At 49.9% G+C, this 7590-nt stretch overlaps 1 pseudogene; it reads right to left on the reverse strand.

Annotated features, from left to right (window-relative positions):
- Positions 1-5996: 5996 nt before the first annotated feature.
- Positions 5997-7060, reverse strand: LOC149152421 (18S ribosomal RNA; annotated as a pseudogene).
- Positions 7061-7590: the final 530 nt, after the last annotated feature.

Raw genomic sequence — 7590 nt, forward strand, 5'->3', positions numbered from 1 at the left:
AGGGAGCCACACCACAACAACCCATACAAATCCAAGAACTTAGAGAGTAGAAGGGGAATTGTTCACATATGCCTCCTGGGACGAGCATGGCCAACATTACTGCTCATGTGCTACTGAGTGGGGATGGAGAGAAGATGAAAATCGGCCACCCTAAAAATGACCCAAGGCCATCGTTCAGGCAAACCCAAAAACAAAACTCGATTACCAACCCACCTTTTGCATGGAAAGAAAACATATCACTTGTATCATTTGGATGCGCACGAGGGGACCAGGATGAGCTAGGGAGCCACACCACAAAAACCCATACAACTCCAAAAACTTAGAGAGAAGAAGGGGAATTATTCACATATGCCTCCCAGGATGAACATGGCCAACATTACCACTCATGTGCCACCGAGTGGGGATGGAGAGAAGATGAAAATTGGCCACCCTACAAACGACCCAAGGCCATCATTCAAGCAAGCCTGAAGAAACAACTCAATTACTAACCCACCTTTCACACAAAAAGAAAAATTGTCACTTGTATCATCTGGATGGGCATGAGGGGACCAAGATGAGCACAGGAGCCACACCACAATAGCCCATACAACTCCAAGAACTTGGAGAGCAGAAGGGGAATTGTTCACATATGCCTCCTGGGACAAGCATGACCAACCTTATAGCTCATGTGCTGCCCAGTGGGGATGGAGAGAAGATGAAAATCGGCCACCCTACAAATGAAATAAGGCCATCCTTCAGGTAAACCTGAAAACACAACTCAATTAGCAACACGCCTTTCACACAGAAAGAAAACCTATCACTTGTATCCTTTGGATGGGCACGAGGGACCAGGACGAGCCCAGGAGCCACACCACAACAACCCATACAACTCCAAGAACTTGGAGAGCAGAAGGGGAATTTTTAACACATGCCTCCTCGGACGAGCATGGACAACATTATTGATCACGTGCTACTGAGTGGGGATGGGAAGAAGATGAAAATTGGCCACCCTACAAATGACCCAAAGCCATCCTTCAGGCAAACCCGAAAAAAAACTCAATTACCAAACCACCTTTCACACGAAAAGAAAACTTATCACTTGTATCATTTGGATGGGCACGAGGGACCAAGATGAGCCCATGAGCCACACCACAACATCCCATAAAACTCCAAGAACTTGGAGAGCAGAAGGAGAATTGTTCACATATGCCTCCGGGACGAGCATGTCCAACATTACCGCTCATGTGCTACCGAGTGGGGATGGAGAGAAGATGAAAATCAACCACCCTACAAATGACCGAAGGCCATCCTTCAGGAAAACCTAAAAAAACAACTCCATTACCAACCCACCTTTCACACGAAAAGAAAACCTGTCACTTGTATCATTTGTATGGGCACGAGGGGACCAGGACAAGCTAGGGAGCCACACCACAATAGCCCATGCAACTCCAAGAACTTGGAGAGAAAAAGGGGAATTGTTCACATATGCCTCCCCAGACAAGCATGGCTAACATTACCACTCATGTGCTACCGAGTGGGGATGTAGAGAAGATGAAAATCGGCCACCCTACAAATGACCCAAGGCCATCCTACGGGCAAACCCGAAAATACAACTCAATTACCAACCCACCTTTCACACAAAAAGAAAACCTGTCACTTGTATTATTTGGCTAGGTATGAGGGGACCAGGATGAGCCAGGGAGCCACACCACAACATCCCATACAACTCCAATATCTTAGAGAGCAGAAGGGGAATTGTTCACATATGCCTCCCGGGATGAGCATGGCCAACATTACCGCTCATGTGCTACCAAGTGGGGATGGAGAGAAGATGACAATTGGCCACCCTACAAATGACCCAAGGCCACCCTACAAATGACACAAATTCCCTCTCCTGACCCACCCAAACAAGTTTACAAGGATGCCCTTGCCCAACCCGCCTGAACGAGTTTACACAAATGCCCTCGCCCGACCTGCCCGAACGAGTTTACACAGACATCATCCCCTGACCCACCCGAACGACCCACTTGAATGAGTTTACATGGATGTCCTCAAACATCCCGGCTGAATGAGTTTACACGGATGCCCTCGTCCGACCCACCCACATGAGTTTACATTAACACACTCCCCAGACCCACCTGAATGGGTTTACACAGACGCCCTTGCCACCCCTCCCGAATGGGTTTACATGGATGCCCTTACTGAAACCCCCCCCCCCCCCCGAATGACCCGCCCGAACAAGTTTACATGAACGCCCTCACTCGACCCGCTCAGATGAGTTTACACTGACGCCCTTACCCGACCCGCCCGAAAGAGTTCACACAAATGCCCTCAAATAACCTACCCGAATGAGTTGACACGGACGCCCTCAAACGACCCACCCGAATGAGTTTACATGGGTGCCCACATGACCGAAACGAAGGGACAAGGGAGAGTCAGGAAAACGAGCTGCATGAACGTGCACAAAGCCCACCCCGGGTCACAACTTAGCATTTTTGATACAGGCTCATGTGCCTGGGCATGCCCTCGCCCGACCCGCCCGAACGAGTTTACATGAACGCCCTCGCCCAACCCGCCAGAACAAGTTTACATGAACGCCCTTAAATGACTTTCCTAAATGAGTTTACATGGGTTCCCACATGACCGAAACGAAAGGACAGGGGAGAGCTGGGCAAATGAGCTACATGATCATGCAAAAATCCCACCCTGAGTCACAACTTAGCATTTTTTATATGGGCTCGTGTGCCCAGGCGCGCCCTCGCCCAACCCGCCCAAACGCGTTTACACGGATGCGTTCACTAGACCCACCCAAAGGCATTTACACAGACTCCCTAGCCCGACCCGCCCAAACAAGTTTACACAGATGCCCGAACGAGTTGACACAGACACCCTGAAATGACCCACTCGAACAAGTTTACATGGGCGCCCACATGACCGAAACGAAGGGACAAGGGAGAATTTGGCAAACAATCTGCACGAACGTGCACAAAGCCCACTTCAGGTTACAACTTAGCATTTTTGATATGGGCTCAAGTGCTCGGGCATGCCCTCACCTGACCCGCCCAAATGAGTTTACATGGACGCCCTCTCTCGACCCACCTGAACGAGTTTAGATGGGTGCCCACACGACTGAAATGAAGGGACAAGGGAGAGTTGGGTAAACGAGATGCACGAACATGCAAAAAGCCCACCCCAGGTCACAACTTATGTTTTTTGAGACGGGGTCGTGTGCCTGGGTGCGCCCTCGCCTGAACCATCTGAACGAGTTTACATGGATGATCTCACCCAACCCACTCGAACGATTTTACACCGACACCCTCAAACGACCCGCCCGAACAAGTTGACACTGACATCCTCAAATGACTTGCCCAAATGAGTTTACATGGGTGCCCACACGACCGAAACGAAGGGACAAGGGAGTGTTGGCGAAAGGAGCTACACGAACATGCACAAAGCCCACCCTGGGTCACAACTTAGCATTTTTGATACAGGCCCGTGTGCCCAGGAATGCCCTCGCCCGACCCGCCCCAACGAATTTACATGGAAGCCCTCGCCCAACCTACCCGAACAAGTTTACACATATGCCCTAACTCAAACAACCTAAATGAGTTTACACGGATGCTCTCACCCAACCCACTCGAACAACCCGCTCAAATGAGTTGACACGTGTGCCCACAAAGGACCCGCCTGAACGAGTTTACATGGGCGCTAACATGACCAAAATGAAGGGACAAGGGAGAGACAAGCAAACAAGCTGCATGAATGTGCACAAAGCCCACCCCGGGTCACAACTTATCATTTTTGATACAGGCTCATGTGACCAGGCGCACCCTCACCTGACCCACCCGAACGAGTTTACACAGACGTCGTTGCCCGACCCACTCGAACAAGTTTATATAGGCTCCCACACACCAAAATGAAGGGAAAAGGGAGATTTGGGCAAACATGCTGCATAAACATGCACAAAGCCCACCCTAGGTCACAACTTAGCATTTTTGATATGGACTCATGTGCTTGGGTGCGCCCTCACCTGACCCACCTGAACGAGTTTACACACACGCCCTCGCCTGACCCACTTGAATGAATTTACATGGGTGCCCACACGACCGAAACAAAGTGACAAGGGAGAGTCGGGCCAACGAGTTGCACGAACATGTACAAAGCCCACCCCAGGTCACAACTTAGCATTTTAGATATGGGTTCATGTGCTCGAGTGCACCCTTGCCTGACCCATCCAAACAAGTTTACACGGACGCCCTTGCCTGACCTGCCCGAACGTGTTTACACAAACGCCCTTGCCCAACCCACCTGAACGAGTTTACACAAATGCCCTCGTCGAACCTGCCCAAATGAGTTTACATAGACGCCCCCACCCGACCCACCCGAAAGAGTTTACAAGGATCCCCTCACTGGATTCGCCCAAACGAGTTAACACGTGCACCCTCAAACGACCTACTCAAATGAGTTTACATGGGTGCCCACACGACTAAAACAAAGGGACAAGGGAGAGTCAGGAAAACGAGCTACACGAACATACACAAAGCCCACCCTAGGTCACAACTTAGCATTTTTAATATGGGCTCGTGTGCTAGGGCATGCCCTCGCTTGACCAGCCCAAACAAATTTGCATGAACACCCTCGCCCAACCTGCCCTAATGAATTTACACATACGCCCTCGCCTGACCCACCCGAACGAGTTTTCACAGATGCCCTCGCTAGACCCGCCCGAACGAGTTTACATAGATGCCCTCACCCAACCCTCCTGAATGAGTATACACGGATGCCATCACCTGACTCGCCCGAATGAGTTTGCACAGCCACCCTCGCTTGACCTGCCCAAACAAGTTGACACGCACACCCTCAAACGACCCGCTCGAACGAGTTTACATGGTCATCCACACGACTGAAATGAAGGGACAAGGAAGAGCTGGGAAAATAAGCTACACAAACGTGCACAAAGCCCACCCTAGGTCACAACTTAGCATTTTTTATATGAGCTTGTGCGCCTGAGCGTGCCCTCACCCGACCCACCTGAACGAGTTTACATGATCGCCCTCACCTGACCCGCCCGAACGAGTTTACACGAATGCCCTTGCCCGACCCGCTTGAACGAGTTCACACAGACGCCCTCACCTGACCCACCTGAACGACCCACCCGAACGAGTTGACACAGGTGCCCTCAAATGACCCACCCGAACAAGTTTACATGGGCGCCCACATGACCGAAACGAAGGCACAAGGGAGAGCTAGGAAAACAAGCTGCACGAACGTGCACAAAGCCCACCCCGGGTCACAACTTAGAATTTTTGATATGGGCTCATGTGCCTGGGCGTGCCCTCACTCGACCCACCCGAATGAGTTTACATGGATGCCCTCACCCAACCCACCCTAACGAGTTTACATGAATTCCCTCGCCCGACCTGCCTGAATGAGTTTTCACAGACACCCTCGCCCAACCCGCCTGAACGAGTTACATGGACGCCCTCGCCTGACTCGCTTGAACGAGTTTACATGGGTGCCTACACGACCGAAACAAAGGGACAGGGGAGAGTCGGAAAAACGAGTTGCATGAACATGCACAAAGCCCACCCCGGGTCACAACTTAGCATTTTTATATAGGCTCGTGTGCCTGGGCGCGCCCTCACCTGACTCACCCGAACGAGTTTACACAGATGCCCTCACCTGATCCACCAGAACGAGTTTACACAGGCGTCCTCGCTCGACCCACTAGAATGAGTTTACATGGACGCCCTCCCCTGACCCGCCTGAACGAGTTTACATGGGTGCCCTCACCCAACCTACCCAAACAACTTGCCTAAATGAGTTGACACACGCACCCTCAAAGGACCCGCTCGAACGCGTTTACATGGGCACCGAAATGAACGTAACGAAGGGACAAGGGAGAGCCGGGAAAACGAGCTGCACGAACATGGACAAAGCCCATCCCGGGTCACAACTTAGCATTTTTTATACAGGCTCGTGTGCCCAAGCGTGCCCTCACACTGAACGACCTGCTTGAATGAGTTCACACGAACGCACTCGCCCGACCCGCCCGAACGAGTTTACACGGATGCCCTCGCTCTACCTGCCCGAATGAGTTTTTCTTGATTAATGAAAACATCGTTGGAAAATTCTCCTGTAGTGGTCTATCTTTCATAAATCCAAGAATTTCACCTCTGACAATGAAATACAAATGCCCCCGATAGTCCCTATTAATCATTACTCCGGTCCCGAAGGCCAACACAATAGGACCAAACTCCTATCATGTTATTCCATGCTAATGTATTCAGAGCATAAGTTTGCTTTGAGCACTCTAATTTTTTCAAAGTAACAGTGCCAGAGCCGCAACCCAACCAATTAAGGCTAGGAGCACACCACTGAAAAAAGGGACGGAAGGGTAGGTGCACACCAAGTAGGTGGACCGACCTTTACAACCAAAGATCCAACTACGAGCTTTTTAACTCCAACAACTTAAATATATGCTATTGGAGCTAGAATTACCATGGCTGCTGGTACCAGAATTTCCCTCCAATGGATCCTCGTTAAGGGATTTAGATTGTACTCATTCCAATTACCAGACTTGATGAGCCCAATATTTTTATTTATTGGCACTACCTCCCCATGTCAGGATTGGGTAATTTGCGTGCCTACTGCCTTCCTTGGATGTGGTAGCCATTTCTTAGGCTCCCTCTCCGGAATCGAACCCTAATTCTCTGTCACCCATCACCACCATGGTAGGCCTCTATCCTACCATCGAAAGTTGATAGGGAAAATTTTTTAATGAAGCATCGCCAGCACAAGGGCTATGTAATTTGTTGAGTTATCATGATTCACCAGAGATGCAAGCAAGCCCATGCCAACATTTTATCTAAAAAATGAATCCCTTCCAAATAGTCGAGACTTGGTGCATGTATTAGCTCTAGAATTACTACGATTATCCAAGTAGTATGGTATCATCAAAAAAACTATAACTGATTTAATGAGCCATTCACAGTTTCACAGTCTGAATTAGTTCATACATAGACATGCATGGCTTAATCTTTTAGACAAGCATATGACTACTGGCAAGATCAACCAGGTAGCACCCTCCCACTTCAAAGGCCATTCTGGGTACTCTCTTACCAAGAGCCAACCTAAACACCCATCAAGTCAAAGAGATGTCAAAATATCATGTAAAACTTTTATGCTTTGCACCTCTGGCATCCCAAGAAGGAAGCACATGAAACATGCCAAGGACATGGTGAACAAATGGGTAGACCTCCCGAGCCACAATACACCAAGGCCACTCCAAAGTTTGCAACCATACTCCAACCAACAAGAAAACAAACAATCACTCACCCACTCCATTAGAAATGCCTCCAAAATCCTCCATGCCCCACACCGAGGCCACCTAGGAGTCCACCTGGACAGCAGCAATGGTGGACCTTGATCTCCCGATCTCCTGTGGCAGCCTCGATGCAAAGGAAATAAATGGAGAACAACCAACCACACAACCTCTATATTATAAATGAGCCCCAACCCTCCATGCCCCACACCGAGGCCACCTAGGAATCCACCCAGATCGCAGCAACGATGGACCTTGATCTCTCAATCGCCTATGGCAGCCTCAAT

Source organism: Pinus tabuliformis, chromosome 9 (assembly GCF_031772625.1).
Source record: "Pinus tabuliformis cultivar Carrire ecotype Pingquan chromosome 9, CPIR1, whole genome shotgun sequence".
NCBI lineage: Eukaryota > Viridiplantae > Streptophyta > Pinopsida > Pinales > Pinaceae > Pinus > Pinus tabuliformis.